The sequence below is a fragment of the Panulirus ornatus genome, chromosome 38 (assembly GCF_036320965.1).
Source record: "Panulirus ornatus isolate Po-2019 chromosome 38, ASM3632096v1, whole genome shotgun sequence".
Taxonomy (NCBI): Eukaryota; Metazoa; Arthropoda; class Malacostraca; order Decapoda; family Palinuridae; genus Panulirus; species Panulirus ornatus.
The window spans coordinates 10,210,197-10,225,196 of record NC_092261.1 but is presented as its reverse complement, the minus strand read 5'-3'; the positions used below and the strand labels follow the sequence as shown (position 1 = coordinate 10,225,196).

At 41.5% G+C, this 15,000-nt stretch overlaps 1 long non-coding RNA gene across 1 annotated transcript in view; it reads left to right on the top strand.

The window, feature by feature from the left end:
* The window catches only part of LOC139760972 (uncharacterized), a 281,220-nt gene that overhangs the window by 1,968 nt on the left and 264,252 nt on the right, over positions 1–15,000 (top strand). The window lies entirely within an intron of this gene.

Sequence of the window (15,000 nt, the reverse complement as noted above, 5' to 3'; positions counted from 1 at the left end):
ACCCCCACGGCCGTGTGCATAATGACGCTTGTATCATGTTTTAAAGGCACGATCAAACACCGCGTGCTCACAGGAACCGTCCTTGTGTTTACACGGCTATATAAACTTTAAGCGATGTGCTTTTCTCTCTCTCTCTCTCTCTCTCTCTCTCTCTCTCTCTCTCTCTCTCTCTCTCTCTCTCTCTCTCTCTCTCTCTCTCTCCAGTTTTGTGAGCGTCATATTGTGTCTTGTTTGGAAGCTCGCCCTCTTTCGTTCTTTTTTTTCTCTCTCTTTTCTTTCTTCTTTTTTTTTTTTTAAATGCTCTGATGTTTTACTCGGTGCATCAGTGCCCTATAAACCCCATTCCTGCTTGATCCACTGTGTTGTAAAATAGGAAGAAAAAAAAAATGCTCAAGGAGCTATTGACCTTTTGCCTGAACTGTGGGTGGTTAAGTGATTCACTTAGAAATATAACAGACGCGATTTGCCAGAAATGTATAAGGTTTAGGCATACTTTATAACGTCCCTAATATATATATATATATATATATATATATATATATATATATATATATATATATATATATATATATATATTGTATAATCGTATATGCGGTTGTCTGAAAGCGCGCCAGTAAAATAGAAGAAATTAGTTGAAAGTAATTGAACGTAGTTCAAGATATAAGGCGTGATAACGAAGCATTGATGGCATTAGATGGGAAAGATAGGTCAGCTGTTAGCTAGATAAGGGGAAATCTCCGTACCCTTCCGGTCAAGGCAGGAGACTACTTAAAGACAGAACCCACAGTTTAAGCAGGCACTTAGTTGCAGCAGCAGGAGGAGGAGGAGGAGGAGGAGGAGGAGGAGCGGTGGTGTTGCGTCGGTTACACAGGGAACAATGCGAAAGTTGGTAGGTGGAAAGACGTTGATGCACGTCTCCCTCGTTGATGCACGTCTCCCTCGTTGATGCACGTCTCCCTCGTTGATGCACGTCTCCCTCGTTGATGCACGTCTCCCTCGTTGATGCACGTGTCTCTCGTTGATGCACGTCTCTCTCGTTGATGCACGTCCCCCTCGTTGATGCACGTCCCTCTCGTTCATGCAAGTCCCTCTTGTTCATGCACGTGTCTCTCGTTGATGCATGTCTCCCTCGTTGATGCACGTCCCTCTCGTTGATACACGTCTCTCTCGTTGATGCACGTCTCCCTCGTTGATGCACGTGTGTCTCGTTGATGCACGTGTGTCTCGTTGATGCACGTGTGTCTCGTTGATGCACGTGTGTCTCGTTGATGCACGTCTCCCTCGTTGATGCAAGTCCCTCTCGTTGATGCAGATCTCGTGGAGTAAAACAGTCTGTTGCATGGTTCTTCCTGCTTTTATTGATTATCATATTATCCGACAAATGTGTGTCGTAAGTGTAACGTAGAAACTGGAGTCATAGTTAGTTCGCAGTTTTGTGTATATATATATATATATATATATATATATATATATATATATATATATTGTGCAGCTCGATACATACATAGAACATTGTAAACATATATGACTGGCGTGAATGCGTCTGTTAGTGTGCATGACTTGTTTCCTTTGTTTGTTTGTGCGTGTTTGCACGCATGTGGTTGTTTATGTATGATGATTCCTCGTGATTACAATTTTGTATGTTACGGGGAGAGTTGTACACTCGTGTTGCCCCTTCTTTTAACCTTTTATATCTACCATGTCTTCACTTATATGCACACACACACACACACACACACACACACACACACACACACACACACACACACACACCCGCTTATTGAGCAACCCCTGAGGAGGGGATGAACGTCTGTGTTGGGTGTGGGCCGACTGTGGAGTCTGGTGGTTTGATCGAGTAAGTAACGTAAGGGTAAGAGAGATGTGTGGAAATAAAAAGAGCGTGGTTGAGAGAGCAGAAGAGGGTGTTTTGAAATGGTTTGGGCACATGGAGAGAATGAGTGAGGAGAGATTGACCAAGAGGATATATGTGTCGGAGGTGGAGGGAACGAGGAGAAGAGGGAGACCAAATTGGAGGTGGAAAGATGGAGTGAAAAAGATTTTGTGTGATCGGGGCCTGAACATGCAGGAGGGTGAAAGGAGGGCAAGAAATAGAGTGAATTGGATTCATGTGGTATACCGGGGTTGACGTGCTGTCAGTGGATTGAAGCAAGGCATGTGAAGCGTCTGGGGTAAACCATGGAAAGCTGTGTAGGTATGTATATTTGCGTGTGTGGACGTGTGTATGTACATGTGTATGGGGGGGGGGGGGTGGGGCCATTTCTTTCGTCTGTTTCCTTGCGCTACCTCGCAAACGCGGGAGACAGCGACAAAGTATAAAAAAAAAAAAAAAAAAAAAAAAAAAAAAAAAAAAAATATATATATATATATATATATATATATATATATATATATATATATATATATATATATATATATATGCCTATATAAGAACTAGAGACTAGAAGATTAAGTAGCGATGGAGATTATAAAGAAGACTTCAAATGAAGCAAATCTAACGTCAGGGAAACAAAAAAACTTTTATGTTCTTTCCAGTCGCTTCACAGACGTTGGAGCCATGGTAGGAGAATTCCCTCTTAACTTTTTCACAGCCCTTGTCTCACCCTTCATCAGAACTAAGGTTGGGATGGCAGCGAACGCTACATTTCAGTACTCCAGGGATGATATCTAGCGAGAGAACGCTGTATATGTATGATACTGTCTCATGTTTCGCTCTCTCTCTCTCTCTCTCTCTCTCTCTCTCTCTCTCTCTCTCTCTCTCTCTCTCTCTCTCTCAGAGCTTGGAGGAAATTAATACCCCGTTATGTGAGACTTTAATTCTAAGACCAATCAGGGATACAGGATGAAAAAAAAATGACTTTTTTTCCCCTCACATTTTCTCGCTATTTCTCGAGCGGGCGAGGTAACGCCTGGGAAAGAGAGAGAGAGAGAGGTGATTGAACCTTAGAGGGGAACATTCTTAACTAGGCTGGTTCCTCCGTTCCTTCTTTTGGAAAATTATAATACAGGAGGAGAGGATATCCAGCCCCCCACCTCCCAACCCTCTTTGACGTATCCTATGACACGATGGAAATACTTGGGTAGTATTCTTTCTCACCTAAATACGATACGTATCTGTTATATATATATATATATATATATATATATATATATATATATATATATATATATATATATATATATATATATATATATATGTATGTATGTATGTATGTACGTATTTGTGTGTGAGTGTGTGTGGATTGAGATGGCAAGTGAACACAGATGAGGTGTTCTCCCAACGTTTCGGCTTGCAAGGAATTTTAGCATGTTACAAGGCCCTGGCCAATAACCAACCAAGGGCACTCCCCAGGCTTCATAGGAAAGCCGTAAGTGGTTTGAGTGAAGGCCAGGAACTAGTAATAACACAGGGCTGAGAAGGGTGGTGGAATGGTTGTGATGGCTGGAATAGATCGTCAGTAAAACTGATGTACTTGCTGGATGGTGGTGGTGATGGATATGTCATCGTTGACGAACCTTATGGGATAGGCGATGGGCTGGGATAGGCCGTTGGAAATTTTCGTAAAGGAATGTGACGAAAAGTGTGCTGAAAGGTTCAAAAGTGGACGGGGGGAACCGGTGAGCAAAATCGAGGAAATCCCTCCCCGCCACTCACGAAGAATGAAGAACCTGCCTGAAGTTCACACACCGAGTATACCAGTGAGGCTCGTCACATTGGCTATAAGGAGTGCAAAACGTAGGTTGGCCGAGCAAATGGCCAGGCCACTTTCTAACGCTTGAAGGTGCATCTGTGGCGCGCGCACGGCGAACTCGACGACGTATTTTGAAGATAAAGAAGCTTGCAAGTTTCGACGTCCAAGCTTTATTTACGAACGTGCCGGTGGAAGGGGCTATGCAAGCGGTTAGAAAGGCGTTGGGAAGCATTCAGGATGAGGAGCTACCGAAATCAGACGCACTGTGTGAAACTGGTGTTCCTCGTGTGTGTCATATCTGGGGGCATTCATGTTCACCGAGGTGGAGTATAGACAGCACAGGGGCCTAGGCTATGGGCACCAGCCTTATTGCTGTCATTGCATGTCTGCATGTGGAGTCTTTGGGAGTAAACAGCTACTGTAGAATCATAGTCATAGGCGCCAGGTGGAAGACACAAGAGCTTAAGTTCCCAAGGGAAACTAACATCAGAGATTTACCGTTGGTATTTGGAGAGGAGGAGAATGGGACATTGCTATTACTAGATATAGTGATCTGACCAGGGTATATAGTTCTCAGTGTACCGTAAACCCACCGGCAGGGTTGATTTCATTCATTATCTTTCGGATCATAGCGAAAGTAGAGAGTCTGGAGTAGTGATCGGGTTCTTTCTGAGGTCAAGAAGAAGTCCAGTAGCCTAATTGAAAGGCGCAGAGAGAATGTTGAGAGCAATACACTTGAAAAAAAGAAATACACAAATTCCCAATTCAAGGAAGGCCTCATATATGGATAGATGCTGCTACTTCGTCAGGGATGAAGATCGGTGATGTACTGAAAACAAATGGAAGAAGAATCAGTGATAGCGTGGTATACGCTGTACCATGTACTGGATGCCCGTCCATGTACTGTGGCGAGGTATGACCAAAAGAATCAACGAGCCTAAAAAAAATATAGCGTGGTATACGGTATACCATGTACTGGATGGTATACCATATACCATCCAGTACATGGTATACCGCATACCATGTACTGGATGCCCGGCCATGTACTGTGGCATGGTATGACCAAAAGAATCGGCGAACCTAAAACAGGTATATGTCATGATAAGACATTGAAAGCACTTTCTATCCACATATACAAGTATGGACACCTAAAGAAAAAAAAAAGTGGCAGCAGGCTATGATGATGCGCAAAGGACACCAGGTAATGAGAAAGGCCGTGGAAGCCACCCACATATACATCGGGACGGATCAACGGTAAAACTGGTGGTCATAGCGTAGTGTAGGGGGATTCGGAGGAGAACTTGGGGGCGACGAACGGGGAGGTAGGATTGCCTTGCGAGGATCCCTAAACTTTTTATCTGTTTATCTTACTCAGATTTTCTGAAGAAGGGTTCTGCGCAAGTTGAAACTTTAGGAAAAAAAAAATCCCTCAAAACTTCCCAACTATGTTCATTTATGATTCCAGTCCACATAAGTGTCATAATGAATTATATACTTGCTTTGCGCCGTGGTGTTGGTTCGCTTTCCCTCTTCTACGGATATTACTTTGGTTTTTGCGTCTGAGAGCTGGCTACTTGTGTGCCCCCCACCACTAGGTAGATCACACAATGCTCGGCAAGCTGGTGCGTCACATGACGTTGGCAACTCCAAGGTGGGCCATTTTGATATCTGTTTTTTTCCCCTACACCTCGAAGGTTTGGAACTTTCTACTCTGTATTTCAGTTAAGGCCCATAAATAGTTACGTATTTTCTACATCTATACAGCATTTTAATGACTATGTGCTGGCCACACTTCCCACATCCCCTTTCAGATTATTCCATTCATCAGTCATACATATTTGCGTTCTTTTTTTAACGAGTTTCTTGCTTGATTTCTGGTTTTCTAATAACTAAGTCTTCCTAAGAACTGTTCACTGTCTGCACTGTCATTGTAGCTTAAAAACCAAAAGGTTGTGATCAGGTTACTCCTCACTCCTCTCTCTTCCTTGCTGGCCAGATTTACGGCTTTCTAATCTTTCCCTGTAATTCATTTGTCTTAAATCTGTTACCGTCATCGGATGGAAAAGAGTACAGCGTATTCGAGGTATGTCTCACCAGCTCAGATGATCCCACTTTTCCTTGTTTCCGTTCTGGAACTGTATATATATATATATATATATATATATATATATATATATATATATATATATATATATATATATATATATTAGTTTGCCTGATGATGTAATAAACGAAAGATATTGCTGCTGCACTGTGGTTTTATCTGCACTTACTGTACGCAAGATTGTGTCTATAGTGTATATATATATATATATATATATATATATATATATATATATATATATATGTATATATGTATATGTATAGGTAGCGATGATATTCTAGGAACCTTGAGCAGTCTTATTACTCGATATTTTGCCTATCCTTAAGAGGAGAAAAAGTTCTGCAATGTCCGAGATTCAGGAGTTCCTGGTGTGTAGGTTTCCTTCCATTCATTCTTTATGAGCATTATTTTTTTTTTCTTACAACCGGTCCAGACCGGCTTCCTCAGACCTCCATCTTTCCCTCCCTCCAACAAAAACTACACATATTGGCCAATTTTGTGGGAGAATATTGAGAGAGAAGAATGCGCGAGTTTCCTTGAATTTTACCGTAAAACTTTAGGATGATATGATCATATATACATATATGATATGTATGATTGTCTGTCAGCTGATGATTGAATATATATATATATATATATATATATATATATATATATATATATATATATATATATATATATATATATATTATCCCTGGGGATAGGGGAGAAAGAATACTTCCCACGTATTCCCTGCGTGTCGTAGAAGGCGACTAAAAGGGGAGGGAGCGGGGGGCTGGAAATCCTCCCCTCTCACTTTTTTTTTTAATTTTCCAAAAGAGGGAACAGAGAAGGGGCCCAGGTGAGGATATTCCCTCAAGGGCCCAGTCCTCTGTTCTCAACGCTACCTCGCTAATGCGGGAAATGGCGAATAGTATGAAAGAAAAGAAAAGATATATATATATATATGCTCCTGGGGAGGGTAAGGAATATAGAATACTACCATCGTATCTCTTGCATGTTTTAGAAGGCGACTAAGAAAGGTTGGGACGGAGTGCTGGAATTCCCCCCCTCCTATTTTATCACTTTGTAAAAGTAGGTGCAGATGGAGCAAAGCGGAGATTTTTGTCGAGGGATTCATTTCCCGGTGCTACCTCGTTTTGGCAGGGAAGGAGAGTTCACATTATATATATATATATATATATATATATATATATATATATATATATATATATGTATGTGTGTGTGTGTGGTGTGATAGAAAATGGTTGCAGGAGATGGGGTTGCGGTTGAATGTCTTGAGAAAGAGGATGATGGTGTTGCTGATTGGTTATTTGGGATTTTCATTGTGTGTGTGGCTCACGTTGAGGCACCTGTACATTGGTGGAATGGCTTACAGAGCATCAGACTGGGGAGGTGCATTGTGGTTTTAGTGGTAGTAGAGAGTTTTTGGGAGGTCTGAAGTTTACTTTGGAAAATACGTGAGAAATACTTTGAGACGTAGGAGGATTTGTACGTGGCATTTATGACTGTAGGGAAAGCATGTGGTAGAGTCGATAAGGATGCTTTGTGAAGGATATTACGAATGTATGGTGTGGGAGGAAAGCAATGAGAAGTGTTTACTGAGAGAGCACACCGTGGGTGTGCGTGTAAGAGGAGAGGAAGGTAAGTGGTTCCAGGTGAAAGTTAGTCTGCGGCAGAGGGATGCGATGCCACCATGGCTGTTTAATCTGTGGAATGGCGATGGAGGTGATTACGAGGGTTTTGGAGAGAGGGATAAATCTTTGAAAGGGGGGAGGGGGAGCTTGGGAGTTGAGTCAGTTGCTGCATACAGGTGACACAGTACTCGTGACACAGATGAGTGAAAACTGACCTGCTGTGTCAAGCTTTGAGTTTAATTTTTTTTTTTTCTCTCTCTCTCTTCTCTACGCTGCTTCAGTAACAGTGTCCAGTTTACAAGTCATGATTGTGATTCAGCGTTTCACTACATGAAGTGCGAGCATGTACGACATCTACTGGAGGATTACCCATGATTGCTATGAATGTAAATGAGATCTTAAAAGATCATGACTGAAAAGGTACAGGAGTTGGCGTAGACTATTTGATATTTCGGTGTCATCTATAACAGGTAAGGTGTAATGCGGGGCCAGCCTAGCTGAGAAAGTACTGAAGGGCACACAGATTATTGTAGCTCCGGGAGGGTAATTAAGATTAGAATGTCTATCCCCGAGTTCTAACGGTTTGCCCAAGTTGACTAGTGGAAGGCGAAGTTCAAACCCATCCTCAATACCCTTAATCAGTTTTTCAAATACATTGTTTTTGTTCTCTTATCTCTTAATGGCATCAGTTTATTTTTTTCTCTCATCTCTTAGCGGCATCAATTTATTTTTTTCTCTTATCTCTTAGGGGCATCAATTTATTTTTTTCTCATCTCTTAACGGCATCAATTTATTTTTTTCTCTTATCTCTTAGCGGCATAAGAATTCCCTTTTTTTTTTTTTTAAGCGTCTTTCCCATACCAACAGCTTCCTCACTGTGCATCTACAAGCCATAGGGTATTCGTCCTGGCAGTGTCTGCTGCTGTGATTGTACTACATTCTTGTAGAAGTGTCTCATGGCCATATATATGTATCACACTGTATTGTCCTGACCGTCCTTAGTAACCATCATTATTAATGTATTCTTAAGAGTCCTCACTCCTTTCGTCAGGCCTAAATTTGATCTTTATTGGATGTTCTGGTCTCCATTGCATTATGCAGAATATATTGACAACTTTAGATACACAAACGTTTGCTTCTTATGCCATACATTCTCTCTTTTTTCCCCCCCCCCTCTTCCTTCCACCCTACGTCATTCGTTGTGAGTACCGATCATTTCGTGATACTTATCGTGTAATAGACTTAATGTCGGGGCATATCCCTGGTACCCCGTCAAGCAGCCTCACTTCCAGAGAAATGTCTCCCCTTTATGTGGATAGCATTACCGTTGTACCTTCAACATAGCGTGATGTATATGTCTTCCCTCACTTTTCCCTCTACCCTCACTTCGGTTCTTCTTTGCAGTTCCAGCACTGGTGGTGTGGGTGAGGATGGGTGGGTGGGTTGATGGTGACCTTTTGAGAGTGTGTGTGTGTGTGTGTGTCACTCACTCCTCGAACCGTGGGTAATTCTCAGACGCTAACACCACACTGACATTTCCAGCCACGTCTCTCCTCCTCTCGCTCGGGGTTATCTTATCCAGGTTATCGGAGTCTTCGTACAGTGAGGTGGGCATCACTGGGAATGGTCCTGACGGGTTTGTCCTCACTCGATGGCACTTGGGTATTATGTACTACCCCAGAGAGAGAGAGAGAGAGAGAGAGAGAGAGAGAGAGAGAGAGAGAGAGAGAGAGAGAGAGAGAGAGAGAGACATATATGGAACCTTACGTCATTGATGATCCTATATATTTTTTTTTCCTTTTTTAAAGAAGATGGCGACCAAAAGATTAAAAAGAGTTTTACGATTCGTATTTGCAAAGAGTTGTATAAAGTGGGAGGTCGCTTACTCCCGTATATATAAGAACGCTGGCAATTGATGTAAGAGAGGGGACTATATTGTGTACAATCCGGTAATTAAAGTATTTGAAAGTTATTATTGCTCGAAAAAAATTTTTTGTACCGTAAATCATCACTGATATAATCTAAATTATTAAGTAATGTAGTAATCACTTTATGTAAAACTCATTATACGGATAAATGACATTTAATACGTATTCATTAATATCACTGATTAAGTAACCTTCATATTTAATGATAATAAATAATAATAGATTTTTTGGAAACACTGACAGGCTGCAGGTGAGGTAAACCATGGCGAGGGTTTTTAAGAGATTTTAAAAGATTTTTTTTTTTTATATGGAGGAAAAAAAAGCTTTTTTTTTTTCCTTTTTTCTTTTTGACCAGTGAGGTATGATGACTCCCAGCTTATAAACCTCATAAGCTTCTGCTGCTGCCACGCTTAAGCTTCAAACCCCCTCCTTCCCACCCTCCTCCTCCTCCCCTCTTCACACACACACACACACACACACACGAACCAACCGACCGATCCAATTAGCACGTAGCGACGATTTTGGGAACCGATGAACAATAATCAATATTTACGACGCTCTGGGGGGAGAGAGAGGGAGGGGGTGGTTTGGAGGCAGGGGAAGGGTAGGGTGACCTGAAATGACCCCCCAGGCACCACCCCAGTTCCTGGTGGCGTCATTATCATAGGTCACATCCAAGCTTCCCTCTCCTCCTCCTCCTCCTCCTCCTCCTCCTCCTCCTCCTCCTCCTCCTTCTCCTCCCTCCTCACCGTCGTGTGTGCCCCTTTCGTCAACAATATGTATATATAGAGCGAGCTATCAATTGTAACCTCACAATGGCTGCCCCCCCAACGCTATTAATCAGAGCCTCTCTAGGCGTAGTTTGGTCACGCTCCCTTACCCCTTTCCCAAGCAAAGCAGCAAAAGTCAACCATCAGCGAATGCGACAACTTTGAGAGTATTTTATACGGAATTATCTCTAGACTCAATACGTTGTGCTGGAGGTATGATAATTGTAATGTAAATGAGGAAATATACTTGGCTTATATTTATTCATTGAGGCGTCTGCATGTGGGTGAACATATTCGTTTTTGCGTGCGATTGTAATTGTTTTTTGTAATTACTCGTACTGTACCGGGAGGGAGGTCTAGGTTCGATGGGTCCTCCATTACCTTGAATTTTGTTCGCACAGTCATACAGCTATTATGTTCACTCGGGTTGAGTTTCGTGAACCATGTGTGACACCAACTCTTGAGCTGTCCAGGCCCTCCCCTTCTTTGTGTGTGTGTGTGTGTGTGTGTGTGTGTGTGTGTGTGTGTGTGATTACCTATATGTACTGTACGGGGAGGAACTTGTGCACTTTGGAGACCCATTCTTGAACTTTGTCAGCATACAGCCTATTAAAAATGAATTTATTTGCTTGCATCATTCACAGTTTCATTAATTAGTTTATTCCAGTTATCCACAACTCATCTTCTATAAAAGTGTATTGCTTTATATTTTTTTTTCAGACAGACGTTTCTTGCTTGATTTTATGTTATGGCCTCCTTCAAGGAACCGTTCACGGGTGATCGTATCAAACTGATGAGCGTGGTGATCCAACCCCTCTCTACTCTTCTCTCTTCCTCGACGGAGAGAAATATGCCATCCACCTCCTCATTGTAACTTAGCTGTCGTGGTTGTGGCACCACCTTTGTTTGCTCCTTCTGGACCTTCTCGATTAGCTCATCGTCCTTCTTAAATTGCGATGACCAAATCTGAGGAACATGATCTAGTTTGGGCCCAGTGTAGGACTTGGACACTCTGTTGTTTTGTGTGTGTGTGTGTGTGTGTGTGTGTGTGTGTGTGTGTGTGTGTGTGTGTGTGTGTGAGTTCACAAGTTCACATATATGCGAGAGTAGGTGAGGTGGCCTCATTTCAGACAATCGGAGACAAAATCCTATTAGAACGTCATTGAATCAGGAGTAACTTGGTTGAAGGAGCGGTTATTGTTGTCCAGATGAGGAGTGTGTGGTCCAGGCGACCTTAACTCCTGGCCTAGCAGAGTGTGTTGGCGAGGTGACGTGTTTAACTAGCGACCAAGCACAGTGTTTCCCATAGTGGCTGGGGAAGTTGGGAGTGGAAAATATGACATATCTTCAAGCAGTTGTTTATTAGCTAGGAGCCTCATGGTCATGTCTCTCATCCTTTCTCCCTCATACCGTCTTTGAATGTTGCGTAGGTTTAGTGAACACACCTGAGTAAATCGTATAAGCCTCTATATGCGTGTAAACTTAGCCCTCTTGTTTCACAGACCTAAGAGCAGTGGATGAGGCGAGCGTTCCAGGAATATTGAAGCACACTGTGAGCTGAAGCGCAAACAGGTCAGGTAAATCAGGTAACGTAGAGAGAGGAGAAGGGCTTTAGTTTGTGGAACAAACTGGTCTCGTTGACGGGACGTTAATGGATGTTAAAATGACTCTTTATGTTTCCCGAAAGGGAGACTGGAAAAAAGGAAAACGAGTGTGCTTGGAAAACGATGTTCTCGCATGCCATTGGGCCAGATTGTACCAACGGCCATGAAGATCATTAACGAACCGGTAGTTTGATGATGGTCTTAAACGATGACGACTTTTTGATTGAGGAAGATACCATTGTCTTTGTCGTTTGCCTTCATGTCATTCGTGCTGATATTCCTATTTCCATACAATTTTCCCGGTCTTATTTCTCCTTTTCGACAGTCAACAACTCTGCTCCATTCCTTTGTTTCTGGTCGCGTGCTTTGATCCCGTACGCCTAATGGCCTTTGAATTGGGATTTTTAATGTAGGCCTTTTTTTTTTTTCCCTCTCTCTGTCTTTATGAGGTCATAGCTCAGATAACCATGCTTTCTAAAATCCTATTGCCAGTCAACAAGCCGAGTTTTGTCTGGGCAGCAATCACGAGGTGAATCTTCATTTTTCGGTTCATTGACGGGATACAATGATGGTCATGTCCCATGGCTGAATGCATCTGGGCCTTCGTTTTTGGGTCAGACAACACAAAAGCATGTATCCTGTGCAGCTGCTCCTTACATTCGCCATCACTTGAGACAAAATACCTCGCATAAAGACTTTTTCCATAAGCCCCAAACAGTGCTCAGGTGGAATTTGTGATTTAGGTCACATTCATTATTCTGTTAAGGTGTCAAAGTTTTTTATATTTCTCTTTTGTTACTTTGCCATTTTCAGCCGGTGTTTATGTCTTCTTGGTGTATTTTACTTTATACGTACATCAAATTGGTTACTTAGATTTTTAAGCCATATTTAGAAGAGTCAAAGTTCATTCATAAAGTATATATATATATATATATATATATATATATTATCCCTGGGGATATGGGATTAAGAATACTTCCCACGTATTCCCTGCTTGTCGTAGAAGGCGACTAAAAGGGGAGGGAGCGGGGGGCTAGAAATTCTCCCCTCTCGTTTTTTTTTAAATTTTCCAAAAGAAGGAACAGAGGGGGGCCCGGTGAGGATATTCCACAAAGGCCCAGTCCTCTGTTCTTAACGCTACCTCGCGAACGCGGGAAATGGCAAATAGTTTAAAAGAAAAGAAAGATATGTATATATATATATATATATATATATATATATATATATATATATATATATATATATATATATATATATATATATTCTGTAACTGGTCTTGATAATCTTGGTACAGAGATGTATTCAAACGATACATTCGCTTGCAAATGCTGGCCTGTTCTTGTTGATTACGTATGTCGTTAAATGCTCTCCCCCCCCATTTCTTCAACAGTGTATTGTCATCATTATGTCTTACGATTATCAGGATTTTAGGTATTACGTCGCATTTTAGTCTGTATGTGACTTGCATATAAATGTCTCATACGTAATGGACCAGGGTAGCTCATCAACTCCATGGACATCCCTAGGGGGCTTTCTCGTTAAGAGGCTACGCTCGTCAGTGAAGTTAAAACCATACATAGCAAATAGTCATTATGAGTTATTTTGCTTTTTAGGTCTATCGATGGTCTGGATCATTATAGGCCATTAAAGTCAAGTTATCCCCCCCCCCCATAGGAAAATCTTGGTCGCCTTCTGGTCGAGTTCAAAAGATAATTCAGAGAACCATAAACGCTCTCGAAGTGCTTATATATGACCCTTGAAAGCAAGGAAGACGTGCGTTTAAGCATTTGATGAATAGATATATAGATAGATAGATGGCCAACACGACAAGAGTCTCAGATTTCTGAACGTGTTCGTTGGACACTCAAGGTCAGGTGATAGATTTCATTACACTTGGCTGCAGATACACACACGGGTCCTGATTTCAATAAGTTCGTATCAAAGAGTAGTTTCGAGAGTCTCTTATTGATCTGGTCTTTGTTCAGGTTCAACTCTCTGTGAATTTTCTATTTGCCCCCTTTACCTTGGATTCATTTTTTTTTTTTTTTTTACCTACCTCCACTCGAACCCCTGTATACTTTTTTTTTCATGTCTATATCCCCTTACTTTGATATTTTACTATCAAAACCTTTGTTCAGCATTTTATTTTTTCTTTTATTGAGAATCCCATAACTGAAACTCGCACACAATTCCCCGTTTTTCTTTTTTTTTTCTTTCTTTCCCGTGAAAGTTTTAAAAGGATTGTGTTTATTGATTAAATTACTTTGTTGGCAAGAAAAGAGTATTCTGGTGCAAAAAAAAAAAAGGAAAAAAGGAGATAAATTGAGCTCAAATTGAGTTCAATATCCGACGATTTAACTCGGGAATGTTATTTTGTGAGATTAACTTGATTCGATCCTACGTTTTACCTCGGGAATGTTTATTTTTGTGAGATTAATCTGATTCGATCCTTCTTTCAACACCGTGTTGGATAGGTTCAGGCAATACTACCCTTCGGCAGGTATATGATCGTAAGACAATCTTGGTTAAGACGCCTCGTTCTCCTGCTATTCGAACCACTAGGGCCAAGATTGAACCTTGTTTCGGATGATCAGTTCTCTCGGCGAGATAATGACTGCATCATTATCGCCACCGATGCCATAACTGATTTAAGGCCGACGGAAAGGGACGTATTTCATTTATTTCCTTTTTAAAGTGAAGGATTGGTTTCAATGGGGAATCTGAAGCTTTGGTTTCAATGGGGACCGTGGGGGGTTTCCGAAACGAAGAAGCACCTTTCGCTTGACTTTATATATTTTCTAGTAATTGTTTTTTTAGGTCCTCATTGTACACACACCTGAGAACGGCAGTCTCTTTTAAAATCTATTTGGCAGATTTCGTATCATTTAGCAATTTGCATGCATAATTATGCTAATATAATGCTGTAGTCATGACAGTATTGGAAATGTAATGAGAATTCGTATTTTGAATGGGTTTCGAGATGACCATCGCGTCGTTGAAACTTTCATTAAAGCAAACAGTAATTTCGATAATTAGCATTATTTACCCGAGTTACATAGGCGTTATGACAACATACAGCGCCAAGTAGGTGGCACATAACTCCCGTGGCTGTGTTTGCACAGCCTCGCCTGAAGCAATTGTCCGAAAGAACATTAGAATTTCTCGCGGAGATCTTGGCCATTATGCCCCAAGTTATTTTGAGAAAGGGGGAAGGGGGCGGACTTAAGCCTGGGTTTTTTGTTTTTGG